The sequence below is a fragment of the Aptenodytes forsteri genome, unplaced genomic scaffold, assembly GCF_000699145.1.
Source record: "Aptenodytes forsteri isolate BGI_AS27 unplaced genomic scaffold, ASM69914v1 Scaffold9, whole genome shotgun sequence".
Classification (NCBI taxonomy): Eukaryota; Metazoa; Chordata; class Aves; order Sphenisciformes; family Spheniscidae; genus Aptenodytes; species Aptenodytes forsteri.
The window spans coordinates 1,216,955-1,233,551 of NW_008796217.1; the positions used below are offsets into that span (position 1 = coordinate 1,216,955).

A 16,597-nucleotide genomic window follows, 5' to 3' on the forward strand; every position below is an offset into this window, starting at 1 on the left:
CCAATTATCAGAAAATTTGTAGGAGCTTACCAGGTTTGAGATCTCTGTCCATCTGTTAGATTTGTCTGAAATGGGCCAGTTGATTCCATCATTATCGGGGATCAGCAGAGATACAGAGGAGCCGAAGAAGCCTTGTTTCCTTAGGATAGCCACTTAAAAATCACCTGAAAATGAAGCAGTTTAAATTAAAGGTTTTGTTTTTTTCTTTCCGTTAAATAAATACGTAACTGCGGGGATGGATGTGAACTGGGACAGACACCGAGTCCTTAAAACTTTGACAAAAACAAGCAAAACAACCTCCTTCTGGAACAGATGATGGCAGCAATTCCTAGTCCTGGACTGCCCTAATGAAAGCTCAGAGTTTTGAGACAATCCACCCAGAAAAAGCAGTAAACTTCTTGCATTTACTCGGCAAGGACAGCTCTTCAGAGAACTGTGCAGTGAATAATGTTCACTGTAGTCCTTATAACTCAGCTGCCTGCATTTCCACTGGAAAAATAGTTCTATTCTTTCCATCGATCTTATCCATAGTAAATTGTCCTGCTTTTCCATGTAATATTCTAATTTTTCCTTTACACCTGTTGTCTTCATTGACATACATAGAACAGTCTTATAGCCCATCATGGAGTGGGGTGGATCACGGTATTACTAATCTCACAGAAAACTACCAGTACTGCAATTTTCATTTGCAGAATCAGGAAACATCATCTGGGAAAATCAGTGTGGTGGTGCAATTTGGATGCTGGACAGAAGAGGGTACCCTTTAGATAGCTGAAGACAAAAAAAAAAGACCTTGGCTACGGACACTGAAAACAGCCAGAGGTCGGCAAACTCCCAATGCAGAAGGAAAACTTTTCCAGTGCAGCAAGGCTGTACAAGCCCACGCAGCCTGTACTGAATAGCCCGGAGAAGGGCTCGCTCACATGCTGCAAGCTGCTTGGACATTTCAATAAAGACTGCCATAGAGCTCCACGTGAACAGCAGGAGTATGAAATTACTAGTCCCCGGACTAGTGTTTTGATGTAGACAGAAATCCCGAGTACAGCGTGCTGGGAGCAAGCTACGCTGTTAATATTTCTGCTGCATTCAGAAGGCGGTGGCAAGCTTATAGATTTAATGTTTGATACGCGCACCGGAGCCTCCATACTGTTCGAATCAATGCTTTAGAAGGTTGTCACTTACTCAGTCAAGCCTGTATCTCACAAACCACCTGAGGAAACAAATCCTGTGCTTGGCTGCCTGCATGCAAATGTGACTTTTGACTCATACTGCTGGATTCCCTGACATGTATACTCCTGCAGGGGGTAAGTTTGTATTGGCTGCATTGAACAAGCAAAAATGCTTCCACATTGTAAAACATAAAATCCCATAACATTGATTCAAGTTTAATCAATTACACGAGGTAGTTCAGGGAGTAGTTACAGCTGTGCGAAGCATTTTATTCAGAGTTAGAATTTGACTTAGTGTGATAACCAGGCAATAAACTCTGAGTCAGCTGTCAATTTCTGTAGAAATGAGGCATCGCCAGAGCTTAAAGATCTGCTCTGAACATTTCTATCAAATAAATCATATCTCCTGAGTGGATATTTCCACCGGTTTTGACAAGAAGGAAAGAAAATATTGTCTTTGGGTAGATCTAGGGAAGCTAAATAAAGCTGTAATGGTTGCAAGCCAACCGTGTCTTCATACAGGATTAATGCAAGTTCAGGGTGCAAAGATGCTTTTAAATCTTGATTTACACTCTGTGTTTTGCAAATTAACAGAGCCCTCACAGCCCTCACATGATCCTCATTGGGTCATTTTTGTGTCTAAAACATATGCCATATGTTTGAAACTGAATCTAATGCTTTTAAAGGAACTAATGATCAGTGTTTTCAATAAGCAGCCTGGAATCTGGTGTTAGCTGATGAGTCATGAAACAAGGAGAAGAACATTTACAGGACATACTACAATATATCAGCTGAGCAGAATTGAAATTTCAGTTTTTCAAATGCTGCTTCAGATAGAATTGTCTTTTCAGGGGAGCATACTTTCTCCGCTGGAACTGAATCAGGTGCAGGACAAGCTGCTATGGTTATGCAAGCCCCACCACTAAGACCATTACAAGTATTTTAATCTTCCTTAATTCTTACATTACGGTACAAAAACTTCATTCCAAACTATGTTTCATCTGTAAAACTGTTTAAAGCATGAAATCTAAAGTGTGTCCCGAACAAACGTAGCACAGCTTCATTTTGAATGGGTGAAAACCGTAATTACGAGTAACTGGAGTTTATAATGTCGTGTTACTTTATCTTTGCTGAATGAGGTAGACATGCCTCGGGATAGCGTTTTGTAGCTACATTTACCAAATACATGAGGTCAACCCTGAGAAGACCATTATGGGCTCTTTGAGAACAGTTACAGAAGCCAAGGGAAAAGAATTCCACCCTTGGAGAAGAAATGCTGGCTTGCACAGGAGTAATAGGTAAAAGGGCGCCCTGTCTTTTGGCCATAGACTTAGCTTCACACGGATCATGTTCCTTTGCCCGTTATTGTACAGTTAACACTGAAAAGACTCAGAGAAGTGCAAAGTAATATTATTTTCTTTATATGTGACATAGAAAACAAATCAGGAGATGAAACTGTGATGTCTGACTGCTTGTTTTGCTCATCTTTGTCTTCCCCGAATACACTGAATACTCAGAAGTACTGTGTTCTACTATGGAACAGGAGTAATAGGTAAAAGGGCGCCCTGTCTTTTGGCCATAGACTTAGCTTCACACGGATCATGTTCCTTTGCCCGTTATTGTACAGTTAACACTGAAAAGACTCAGAGAAGTGCAAAGTAATATTATTTTCTTTATATGTGACATAGAAAACAAATCAGGAGATGAAACTGTGATGTCTGACTGCTTGTTTTGCTCATCTTTGTCTTCCCCGAATACACTGAATACTCAGAAGTACTGTCTTCTACTATGGAAGCAGTTGAACAAATCAGATATGTCTTTGCTGCAGTTTCAGAAGAATAATATAAAGCTACTTGTTTAGTCTGTCTTGTTGAGCCAAAATTACATGGCATCCTGACAGCAAAATAGACTAATAATCGTAACAAATCTAATTAATCTCTGCTGTACTTTGCACTGGACTGAACTTTCTCTGCAAGACAGGGGAATAACTCATAAATGTATTATTCTGGAGGAATTAGAGGCAAAATCAATACACTTTGCTCATGATGCACATCAGTGGGTTGTCATAACAGTGATTATAAGTTCTCCATCAATAGCCAGGGCTGGATGCTCAAGCTACTCTAAAAGTTTCTCTCACCTGACAAAACAAGCGTGAGTTAGTACAGGCCGATGCCACCCTGTCTTTTTATTTGAGCGAGCGTAGGAAAAGCTGGCAATCGACACTATAGACCTCGTTGCTCATTTGCCATTGACGGATGCTATGATGCCTTATTAAATGACTTCTTCAGTAAATGGCCAGAAGTAGCCTCTATCACAGGTCCATCTGCATTGGTCATGACTTCCCATTTACTCTTTTCAGCAGAGGAAGAAGCTCAGAAAACTAATTTCCACAAACAGGTGGCAATTCATATCTTTGCAACGTCAATATTTTTCCTGAGGAAAAGAGGACTCATTGTAAGTAGACAACAATCAGCATTGTACCCTTGGGCTAATGAAGAACTGAATGCTACGATAAAGCTTTGAAAGAAAGATTAGAGACTGCTAAACCGAAAGGAAAATGTGGGGAAACTTTCATTTCAAATTTCCTAAAAATATGAATGGCCAGGTGCAATGCAGGAAAGCTGAGGGAGGTTTTCAAAGCAGAAGGTAAATGCTGTTCCATTACAGGTACTTGGAGTAGAAACACCAGCGTGCTAGGATTCAAGACAAACCATCCAATGGAAACAGGAAAAATGAAAAATGTTAATAGATTAGTTTTGTGCTACCAAGGGTCTGCAATTTGCAAAGAATCCATTTGTGAGAATACAAAACCCTGTTAGAAGAGGGGATCACAGTTTACATTACATCTCAGTGCTGTTTGAGGGGGAAAAGGGCTCTATTATTACCGCTTCTCTGATGGATAAATATGAAGAGTTTTTCACTGCGCATGTCTTACCTGTGGCAACGTGGAGGCATTTTGGCGTGTCCACCTGTAATCCTGTGCTTTGTGTTAGTCTTTTGAGTGTAAGATGCACAACAGGAGTTGGAGGACCAACATCCTGCCAAACCTACCTGATCACCTCCATGAGGTATAAGCAGTGCTGTGCGAGTCCCGAAGGAGCCTTTCGTGGGAATTATTTAGTTCTACATCAGGTTGTCAATTTGTTTCTTAGTTACCTGGCTACTTATTTCCTGGCTGCATAATTAGTGAATACTAATGGGATAAACTTCTGAAACTTCTCCTTCTTTCTACATGGCTAGACAACACATAATCATGTTTAAAATCTAACAGATTAGTAGCACTCAAGTAATGCTTTTTATCTGGTCTACTGTTTGTATCATTCTTTCCCTTCAATAGCTTTTGTATCTATTGGCCAATGTAATGCAAATTTGGCAGAGGAGTAAAGGATTATAAAGATATGAAGTTCCTGTAAGCTTTGGGCAAATGGGTGTCCCCAGTGAAGGAAGGGCTGACGTGTGCCTGCAAGAGTTACCTGCTCTGGTTAATCTGCTGCTACCCCCTCGGCGCAGGTGGCTAGTCAGCGCACTCGTAGGGCAGTCACATCGTACAGAGTCTTGCATAGTCAGAGATTCGGAGGCACGGTGGAGGTGGGGAGGTAATGTAGGTTGGGAACTCAGGCTTTTAATACAAGTGAGGTCTTGTAGACACAGTGAGGGCAGCCCTGGTGTTTTCTGAGTGGAGGATGCAAGGGGTGGAGGGAAGGAATTGTAGTGTATGCGAACCCATAATAGACCAGGATTCACTAATTCCACTGCTTGTTGAATGACCTCTCATATTAAGACAACAGTAATGAAATTACACAGAAACGTCCGTAGCGATGAAACAGGTCCGAGGCCAAGCTGGGAAGTAAAATCAGCCAGGCGATCATGGGATCAGCAAAGGATATAGCCTGGCACAGCCGTATCTGTAACGCAACTCAGGCAAGGGCTGATAGCAAGGGCCTGAGCTCAAATGCAGCTTCTGAGCCAAGGGGCAGAGGCCCCAGATAACACGTCTCGCAGCTCTTTCTCACACACCACTTTTCAAAGCAGTCTGATCCAAAGTTACACAATGCCACCGTATCAAAGCTGACCTTGAAGAGTGGCAGCCAAACCCCTGGGTGGGGGGCAAAGGGGAAAGAGATTGTAGCGCCTGTTTGTGCACTCAGGGCCTGATGGTACACAGTGAAGTAGCTTTAAGGATGTAGGGTTGTTGGTTTGGGGTTTTTTTTTGATTTGGAGTTTCGGACTTGAGCTCCTAAATCTGTTGTTTCTGGAGAAAAATTGCACAAAGGGCTGAATTCTCATTTAGTCAAAAAACCAGTGATCCAGCTGTGGTTTCTCATATGCAGATAAATTTGGATCCTATCCTAGTAAGACTTTCACCACATCTAGTAATTACCTTCCATACCTAGCTTTGTCTCTGCGGCTTCTCAGTTGGTGACCCGTTGTTTATAAGACAAAGACCACCTGGTTGTCAGAAAAACTAGCTAGAACTGCAGCAGAAAAAGCAGAATCAGAAGGTGGATGGGTTGCTTCTGACCATCCTTATTCATAGAAAGCAAGCTATTGCAGGACACCTTGAAGGAGCTGTTGGAAGTAAATGTGCTGGCTGAACCATGTGGTAGTTGGTGTAGATCCTTGGGCAGAAGCACAGGTATCTGAGTGCCCTTGTGTAGACAAGTTCTGGGTCATATTCATAGAAGTGTTCATCATTGAACGTTGCTGGAAAGAAAGGTCATTTTGTGGAAAACTGAGTTTTAACACGTGTAGGCTTCAGGCATTTTAATTAGACAGAGAACTAGTTTGCTACCTAAATATTTCTTTCCTGAGCTTTACACTTTGATCCTGCAGTACGCTATGGAGGATCTTGGCAATAGGGGACAGCTCATTGCGTTCAATCCTCGATAAGGGGCTACTACTGCTCAAGTGAGCATTAGAAGACATACAAGGAGGTCTCACAGGATTTGAATTGCTCTGGAAAAGGATTTGATACTTGAAAGAAAATTCTCATCTTTTCTGATCTCTGCTAACCCAACCTAATTGAAAGCTTGTTTGAAGGTTGGAAAGAACCGTTATTTAAAAAAAAATAAATAAATCTGCAGCTTTGCTTCAACTCAGCAGCTATAAACCATAACACGCATTTTTTTCTGTTACTCTGAGTATGTGCAAGCTGCTGGAAAAAATTAAGACAGTACAGGATAGTTATATTAAAGCCAATAGGAGTCTTCAGTTTCATTGTGATTGCGATGTAAATTGTTTGTCAGTAAAACTGAACAGTTATACTGAATGTGAAGTGAGGTTTATGAGAATGTATGTCTGCGCCTGGTGTTACACTCACAGGTTCTTGTTTCTCTCATTGCATTAGGTTTCCTCCCCCTGTGGATAAGCAGTAATATGATTAGCATATCGGCAGAGGGAATTTTTGGAGAAAAACAGCATGTCCTTTTTTTGAACGGTGATAGAGCAGAATTTCTCTCAGACTGTGGAGACATTCCTAACTTATTTAGTGTCATATATAGCTAATATTATTTCATAGAAGACAGATACAAACCTATGTAGTTAAATAATTGATTTTCGGGACTGTTTCTGTGATGGGTGTTTATCTTTGTTCTGTCACAAACTGTTATACTGTGCCTATCACTCCTACTATTAGAAGGAGCTCAATAATGTCGGACCAGATGCAGTTACAGCGAATATATCATTTCCCATGAGTAATTAATTTTGCCGTTACAGTGTTTATCTCGCTTTGGTTTGAATTTTTCCAGCTTCAGTTTCCATTAGTTTGCTGTCTTCTTCTGTTAGATGACAGACAGGATAGGACGGTACCAATTTTTCCTATGGATCTGGGGGGTGCTACAATAGGGTGCATCTGCCTTAGTTTTCTGGTTCATTCCTGCGTCCGTGCCCGATTGTGCATACTGCATGCACGTTGCTTCAGTCCCAGCTTCTCTTTCGGATCAAAGCAGCCGGTTCCCTGTAGGAGAAAACCTGGGTGTGTCTGGAGGCTTTACAGCAGTTACTGTTCCAGACGGCAGTAGAGATGAGGCTGCACTAAATTTGGCTCCTTGCTCTCTCCCCAGTCCTCCATCGCTGTCCCAACATCATCTCAACCCCTACGAGCCCTCATGGTGTGCAGCACATGCCCTCAGCATCATGTTACAATAATACTGTCCTCCCATTTTTTTTGGCACTTGGAATGGAAAAGACAGGGGGGAGGGGAAAAACAAAAGGAAAAGTGATGTTTTAGGATTACAAGGGCAACAGAGGAGACTTGAAATCAGTGCTGTGCACATGAGCACAGCCACCACTGTTGTTGGTCCTGAGCAGTCTGTACGCGAGTCACCCTGCACCCCCAGGCTGGGAGGATGCCTGGGGAGGACACGTTTAGAGGAGTGGATGTTGCCTTTGAATCAAATTCCCTTCCGTGACAACCAAACGTTTCCACTGATGTAAATGGGCTGCTTTAAGTGCATTTAGAGGTTGGTGCGGCCACAATGTAGTCAGTGGAGGGAAGGGAAGGGATTTTCACTGAGAGCTGGGACATGCACAGGGGCATGACAGACAGTAATGAGGGCTGCGCAGGTGAGGACAGATCCTGCCCTGTCCTTCTTTTTGGCTGTCTTCGTATGAAGCTGTTCAGATCAGCAAAAATGAAGGGTGTTGCACTCTCTATTTCATTTAGTTGTGGTTAGCACTTAACAAAAAAGGAAAATTGTATTTTCCTATCTATCATTCCATCTCCCTCTTAGTAAAAGGTATACTTGGGTGAACAAGAGAGTGACAGGGACATACCTTAAGTGACAAACCTTGAGCTCCAGAGGCAGGATGGACAGTTCTGTATTTCTAATTAATGACATTCTTCTTCTTAGAAAGTTTGTCTTTAATAAACTGATTTTTTACAATTATGTTTAAATTTGTGAACAAAGTCTCCACTATTGAAAAATGATAGTTATGCCCATCATCTGTAGGGCTGTTTACTAGAAAAGCATGCTACATCAGGTAGAGATGAATGCCATGATTACCATTATAGGATAATGGAGCCCTGAGTTTTTCCGGCTCTGTTTGCGCATTAGCCTGAAATGAACTTTCTTGCTCAGTGGTTTCATTTGTATCATCATTTTCACCACTAAACCATAAAAAATATACACTCCAATTCCCCGACCACTTTTGAGCACTTCCTGAATTAGAAAAAGATTTCATGACTGCTTCTGGACTGAGTATTATCTGCCTTCATTTAAAGTATTGGCTTGTTTTATGTATTAACTATTAAGACTTTAGTCAGTTATGATGCTTTTCACTGTATTTTCAGTCTTTTCCTCCTTGACTGTTTTGCCTTTCTCTGTTATCTGCAGGGAGAGTCTCAGCCCTGGCAAACTGCTGCCCCTGTTAAGGCTTGATCAACTCTTAGTTATACCAGTGTGAGAAGAATGTGAGGTGGTAGGGTTACAATTTCTTTTCCAGTAGAGCTACGTTGCGCAATTCCTCGCATGCACCATTTATAGGCGGACTAACTGCTACAGCTTATTCTGCTGTTCTATGAGAGAATAAACTATTACAATGTGAGCACCTTTTAACTGATGTACCAGGGATGGCACAAGCTAATCATACTCTTCTAGCTTCTGTAGAATAAAATGGTGCAGTTTTGGTGTGTAAACACGTTCCCCTAAGCCAAAAGCTTAAAACCTGATCTGTCGGGTCACTGTGTTTCTCCACTGCTTTCCTTCACCCCTATTTCAGGCCACGTATACGAAGTATGTAGATCGCAGCATGCTGCGTATCGGGTGTCTTCGACAGCTGGCAACACACTTGCCGTACGTGCATAGCACCAATATTTCCAAATGCAAGAGGGAGCCCAAAAACTTCAAAGGTTTTATAAGGTTTGCTCATAAATTATGTTTTCTCCAGGTGGTGTTTCCATGTGTTTTAAAGTTTGAAAAAAATATTCCTTGTTTTCAAACTGAATAAATGATCAACCCCAAAAAGCAGACGCTGTACTGACAGTGTATCAGCACTTTTTTCAGCTTTTTGAAGTCCTGAAGGGCACTCTGGGGACTATTGCTTTTTTTTTGCCAACAGTTCTGTAATATAGTTTCTATTTTAATTTTATAAATTTAATATACAATTTGTTGTGCTATCTATGCAGACTTTTTCTTTTTTTCTTTATTTTTTGGTAAGGAAAATATCTGCGAGAAGAAATAAATGGAGCCAAAGCAAGTAAACCTGACATGATAGAATCTGGAAACTATATAGCAAAGGTACTTCCCATTCCTTTTATTGAAAGCGGTGCCCATGCTTCCTCATATTTTACTATTGTATTGTCATGTATTTCTTCATATTGTGAATTATTTTTCAGTATTTTCAGTTATTGTTTTGTTTACCTTTTTAAAGTGAAATCCAATTATTGTTTTGTGTACCTTTTTAAAGCGACATCATTTTAGCTATTTATATGATGATTTCTCTGAGGGTAGTAAATGGAAATCCCAACTGAGTTTCTGTCTTCAGTATGCTAATTGCTAGACAAACAGAGCAAAACGAAATGGTTGCGTCTTGCAGCGTACTGTCTGTTTTAACTATTTGACTATGCTCCCTCTAAAAGTGTTTACAACTTCCAAAACAAATTGTAGGTTGGTCTTGAGGGATTTGCTGCAATATACAAATAGAATCTATTCTTTTTCCTACCTAAATGTAGTGGAATAATTTCACTTGCCTTAAGTGAAGCTATCTGAAGTTCAGACTATTGAAAATAAAATTTAAATCAGATGACATAGAAGGTTCTGGAGAGAATTCAGATAATTTAGTTTTGTTATTTAATCAGAGCATGACAGGCATATGCATTTATTGATGTAATACTGCTGACTGGAAGAGTCAATGCGCACAGAAAGACCACTGGAAGCAGCAGCTGCCACTGTCAACAGATTAAAATCAAGGGAGAATTTTAAGTATGTTTCTATTAATTGAATATGTAATAATTTTACTTAGAAGGATTTTAATTACACTTAGTCTCAGTTCCTCATTACGCACTTACACAGACTAAATGTCCGTGATCCTGGAATAAAATATGGTTAGAGAGAAAAGAAAATGGGAGAATAGCAGAAAAGATATTTAAAAGGATTGATAAGTAACTTAGAGTAAAGACACGATGTCTGTGTAATTCTCACAGCACAACTGTGAATGTGAAATAAGAGCAACTAGATTTTCACTACAGACTTCCTGGGAGGTTTTTTTTTTTATTATTTTTATATGAAACAATACGATATAAGCCAATATATACACCGAGGTTATCTAGATTTTGGTCAGGTATGCCACATCCAGAAGATCAAGCTAAGGTTGCCTGTCCAAACACAGTTCTGTTGCTCTATAGTCAGTCTGTCTTCTGCTCTGGGCGAGAAAGTATTTGGCTGTGCCTAGGTTACACAGTCAATTATCAGGCTGTCAGGTCTGAATTTTGAATGCTTGCTCTTGCATTCTGGTGCTTGTCTTTTATTGAAGGCTAGAGTACTTCTGTAGATCATGTTCCTTGAGAGAGTTGTTTTTATTAATTTGTTTCAGAAAAAAAGAAGTTAAAAATCAATTAAAAAATCACACGCTGAGTGAAACAGATTTCTGTTTTATTCCATGGCTTTGACTGAACTCTGGGACAGGAGAAAAAACATGTTAAGAAATGGCACTGAGTGGAAACAAAGCAGTATGAGAGAGAGCAATGCTTGTGACTGATTTAAGGCAGAAGAGCCATTTTGCAACTAGGGGCGGGGGACAGAGATCCTATTAAAAAAGCCCAGATTGTGACTGGGACAACGCAGGGAGAGACTGCTTCCAGACACAGAAATAAATCTTGCAGGCAGCTTCAAGCCATGCACAGTCTGGACGGTGTGGCAGACAGCAACCCTTCCCAGAACTGCTGGAGAGCATCACGGCAGAAACCCAGTCATTTTCAAAGCAAAGAGAAAGTGCTTTGTTAATTTTAAGTGGGAGTCAAGCACACCAGTCACTGCTGCAGCTGCAGCAGCCACTTTAGTTTGGGAAGAAAAGCCACAGTTGGCAGAAGGTAAATGGGCAAAACTTGAGTCTTATTCTTGATGGCAAGAATATGTGAAGACGAAGAGGGGAAATGATTGCCTCATCTTGCTGCCGCCATGGAAGGAAGCTGTCTTGCTGCAGAGGTGTGAAACCTGGAGCGCAGCACTTGAGCATCGTAGTCAACACTAAAAAGTGAAAGCCTGTAGGCACAGCAGGGTCGCAGGCTCTGGAAGGTTATCGGCAGGCGGAAAAAGGCTTTTGTCTTTGCATGTGAGAGGTTAGCATTAGGCAGAGCTGGTCATAAGCTGTTCATGTCAAAAAGGCCTTGCCAAAAACCCCCCTAAGAATGCAGGGGACATGTATTCATCTACAAATACATGTTTACAAGCAGACCGCACCTCCAGAATAAACTTTATTGGTGGCGACATGCCTTCAGCGGTGGATAACAGTTCAGTGGAACAAACTGCTTTGTACATAAACTCGTTTATATGTATATTGATCTGAAAAGAAAAAACAACCAAATAAACCTGGCTAAACTTAGATGAAATGTGGAGTTTGATTAAATTATTTGTGTAGTCCTGAAGATTTGTCCTAAAGATATTATCATAGAATGACCAGAACAGCGTTACCCAGCTCCAACTTGACAATAAAGGGGCAAGTGTCAATTTTATCTGTGTTTTGAAGGAAAAAGGACAGAGATTCATAAGGTGTTACATTAAAATACATGAAAATGGATTAATGAAGCAGAGACAAGAAAAAGAGTCCAAGCTGGTAGCAGGGAAATTGCTGGCCTCCTAAAGCAAGACAGGTATAGATTTGTTGAGACAGGCTGAAAAAATAATCTAGCTCCATTTATCGCACACCAGCAGCGGAGGGCTGCTGTTCGGCAGTCCGTCCAGACAATTAAGGGAAGATTTTCAGTCCACTCACCAGCTGGTTTTTAAAAGGAAGAGGGCGAGGGAATCCCTTGTGATGCTCGATATTGGTACTCCTAGGTGAGGTTGAATAGCAGTTCCATCTTGCCACACCGCTTCAAAGGAAAAGCAGGGACGGAGTGATGTACTATGTCCCCTGAGGTGTCACTTGATTGTCAGCAGCTAAAGGCTGCATCAAATTAACCCTCTGCCTACTCCGGATTAGAAAAGTGAGATTTGATCAGATCTTATGCATCTTATGCCCCTGGATTCTTCCGTTCCTTGCATCCTGGAGCACTGTCTGGATGATAGTGGGCCCAGGACCTTCTTTTCCATTTTCTCTGCTCCATTTCACACCCATCAGTCACTCTCCATCCCTGTCAGGGAAGGCTGTTCCCTGGGGATCGTGGCGTGAGGAGTGGGGGTCTCCCCACGGGGCCAGCAGGGCAGGCGGGGGGGCAGCTGGGGTCGGCCCAGAGTCCCCATTGCCAGGCATATCCCCACTGACATGCAGGGACGAGCTCAGTCCACAGGGTCAGGATTGGGGTCCAGATAAATGGGTCCATGGCCAGGCGCAGGCGTAGCTGTGACACAGCTGCAGCGCACCTCAGGCAGGAACCACGGGCGAGAGCCTCAGCTTAAAAGCAGCTGCCTGGGAAGCAGGACAGCCCTTGCGGAGGTCTCTTCTCTTTCTCTCGAGGCCACCAGCTGTACTATCTCGAAGCTGGCCCTGAGCCCAGGAGGCTGAACGCCCAGGAGCTCCTGGGTGCTCTGCAGAACTCATTTCACATATTTGATCAGGGACTCCTTCCTATCTGCCACCGACGGCTGACTCTAGCTCTCATTCCCTCCTCCATGTGTGGTCTTCAGAACTGCCTCACCTACTCCATGCTATCACTAAATTGGGTTCAAGGCAAGTAACACTTTCTTTGCTACAAGGTCAGCTTTTCCCCAGTCCTTTGCTTGCCAGCTTATGCCGGCAGGTGGTTCTTTGAGCCTCCAATGCTACCCGAATAACAGTGCTTTCTGCTGAATCTATAAAGTGTATTTACAACTTAGATTGCTGATAAATCTTTGAGGAAATTCTGTCTGCAACCTAAATACATTCTGGTTTGCCGCAGACTACAGTTTATTGGGCATGAATTTAAGTAGTTTGCAGTGGAGTACAGCTGAGCTGTACAAATATTTGTTACCCTGACTGTCAATCTTACAGGTTGGTGGGAATGTCAGAATAAGAAACAGACTATTAAAAATACGTGAAGTTAAACTCTGAATCATCTTTAGCATAACCAAGTTAGAGAACAGAACAAATGAAACATAGATTTTTTTCAGTACTTACAATTAATTCAACCTTGGGGTTCATAAACCCAATATGATCATATCATTGGAAACCGACATCAGAGATGCTGGGGACTCACAGAAAGATGAAGAGACAGGTAGATGGAACAAACCGCCAGTGTGATTTGGCTCTTGGAGTGTGCCATTTCAATGACACCCTGCACATATCTACTGTGGAAAATAATGTTTGAAAAAACAGTGCTACCACAAGAAATAGCCGATGGTTACACAGTTGGGGGTTTTTTTACATCAGAAGGATGCAGATTATGGAGAAATAGTGCCTTATTTAAATACCAGGAAGGAGGGAGATAAAGGGCATTGATTCAAGTATTTTGTATGAGGAAGTGTCAGGCAGCGAATACGGTATGGAGCAGCCTTAACAGCAAGAGATAACTGCTCCTGAATACAGCAGCAGTGGATTTATTGCCACCTGACAGAGCTGGTGTTGATGCTTCAAGGCAGCACCTGTAGGCTCAGGCAGCATTTGAGAGCAGTTCAAATACCATCAGCTAATACATCATATTGTATGTGAAATTCTGAATTATGTTAATGCTGTCTGTTAGCATCTCTGTGTTTGGGAAAGGAAGTTATGAGTAAATGTCTCCCAACAGGGCTTTCCTATAAACCCCTTGGGTTTGCTATAAACCCCTTGGGAACAGATTTTATTCAGAATTTCATATGGAGGACTAGAACTTAAACTATGAAAGAAACAGACCTCTTTCATTTTCTCTTTCTTTAAAGCATCATAACTAAGCAGATCCTGGACAAAGAAAAGTCTAGGCTAGGTGGGATTGAGAGTCTTACACTCCCTATGTACTTTAAATGCTTTTGAAAATCCTACTTATTGCAAAATGCATTTATTTAATGGGTATCAGAAAGCTTGATAAAATAAACAGAGCTTAAACTAACCACTTTGGGAAATATCTTGGTAACTTCTGTTTTGCAGAGTAGGAGGTGTTGTTTATTGAGTCAGAGAGAAGAACATTGCCGAGGCTACAGCTTCTGGCGGGTGGAAGGTCACGTTCTTGCGTCCACCCTCTTCCACCATAGATATACATGAATCTTCATAGAAGATCGGTGTCTCGGTCTACTGGCTGAGAATAGGTACCCATTTCCAACTTCTTTCAGTAGTTTTTTAAACAGGTTTTCCTCCAGATAACTAGGCTACTACACTTACTATGCCATACACAAATTTTAACCTGCATTGTTCGTGAGTGCAATTTGAAATACTGGCTTACTTGGAATTTCAGTGCTGTGCATGACGAGGGACTAGATGTATAGGTGATAGATGATACAGTTCTTTATGTGTATTAAAGATTACTTCCCCATCATGTATTTTGCACTTTAAAAATACTGATAGATGCAGATAAAAACATGATCAGCAATTACAAATAACATTTTCAAAATCAAATAAAACCCTTATCCGTTAAATCAATAAGCAGTGATCTGATTCATCTGATTCTGAGGATTAATTCTGTAAGCCAGCTTACTCTTCAAATCTGTAGAGAAAAAGAAAACTTGAATGCTATAATTAAGATATGTTCCACTCAGAGCAATAATTTTGTTTTAAAACTTGAGTGTATCAGAAAATCAAGTGTGGCCTGAGGTTTTTAAAGCTTTTGGTCTATTAGGTTATATTGTTGGCAAAAAATTAGTATTTAATTTAGGAAGCAAATGCCACAGATTCTGATAATTCTTTAATTGAAATACAAGTGAATACAAAATGTGAGCTTATTTAACTAGCAGGAAAAGTAACCAAAAGTCTTTTTGGCATATGAGGGGAAACAACCTTATTCAGCAAAGATCTTTCCTTTAAATTACAGGATAACATTTGCAATTATTATAAGATTTTGGCCAGACATTTGTTTTTAAAAGGGCTATTTGTCCTTCTTAAACTGAGACGTGAGGGCAGCTCTGTTGTTAGAAAATATTCTCTGAATGAATGAGGTGAGTTATTCCAGCAGACAGAGAGCAGATGTACTGCAGATGAAATCATTGCCCTGCAGAAAAACTAAGGAATGTTACATGGTACGTAACGCATTGTACTGGGATTCGTACAATGTGAGTGGGCTCTTCCATTGCTCATTCTTATAATGTCTAAGGGTTTGTCTTTGGATGCGGATGAAGAGTTGATGAATAGTTTCCCACTAGGAAGACAGTACTTTGGTTCACATGCAAAAAGTTTCAAGTGACTGAGCATCTAACTTTGGATAAGCATTTATATTATTGAAATCAGATATATAAATATGCATATACACATTCCAAAATCCATCTGTATATGGTTTTGGTTTTAGTGTTTAGAGGTGAAAATATAATGCACGTTCTTTATTCCTTTCAAATGCCTAGTCAGTCCTTAACCGTGAAGCATATTCTAGCAGTGACCTCTGCCCAGTGAAAGCTGCTGCCTGTTGTCTTTCTGCCACTGTGATGGCTCTTCTATACACTGCCAAGGCTTGGTGTTCAATCAAGATATCTGAGTCTTGAAAATCATCTTGATATTTTTCTCTTCAAAAAAACACCGTAGGTGAGTCAATAATAGGTTGATTAGCTTTCTCTGGAGATGTACCTTTTTAGTGTCTATTTATTGATTTCTTCTTCTAGCTACAGCACAATAAAATAAAATGACAGAAAAAATATGCCTAATTTAGTGATTCTCACTTAAGCAGCATACAAAAGAGGAATTAATTTTTCCTTTCTGTCATCGAAATCAGACAGTGCAAGAAGGATGTTAAAATTTTAGGATTACCCCTTATACCTATCGTGAAGTCTTTCACTTTCATTTGGCCATATATTTATTTTATCACTGGGCAACACTGGGGGAAAAAATCAGTCAAGTGAAAACCTTTTTTTCATATAGTCCCATTACTCCATCTTCATCTATTTGTCTATAGAAGGCCACCTGACCAGGCAGACCGAGTGGATGAGGCCCTCTATAGACAAGTAGGAGCAGCCTCATGTTCACAAGCCCTGGTCCTCATGGGCCACCCCAATATCTGGAGGGACAACATGGCAGGGCATAAGCAATCTGGGAGGTTCCTGGAATGCGTCGATGATAACTTCCTTCTCCAAGTGGTAGAGGAGCCAACAAGGAGAGGTACTATGCTGGACATTGTTCTCACCAACAAGGAGGGGCTGGAGGGGAATGTGAAGCTCAAGGGCAGCCTGGGCTGCAGTGAC

The 16,597-nt window shown here is 41.1% G+C and overlaps 1 long non-coding RNA gene across 1 annotated transcript in view; it reads left to right on the forward strand.

Annotated features, from left to right (window-relative positions):
- The first annotated feature begins 8,940 nt into the window (after window positions 1-8,940).
- LOC103906640 overlaps window positions 8,941-16,597 on the forward strand; it is a 21,911-nt gene continuing 14,254 nt past the window's right edge. The window contains exons 1-2 of the long non-coding RNA XR_658012.1: window positions 8,941-9,028; window positions 9,327-9,406. This is a non-coding gene — a long non-coding RNA (uncharacterized LOC103906640). The remainder of the gene's footprint in view (window positions 9,029-9,326; window positions 9,407-16,597) is intronic.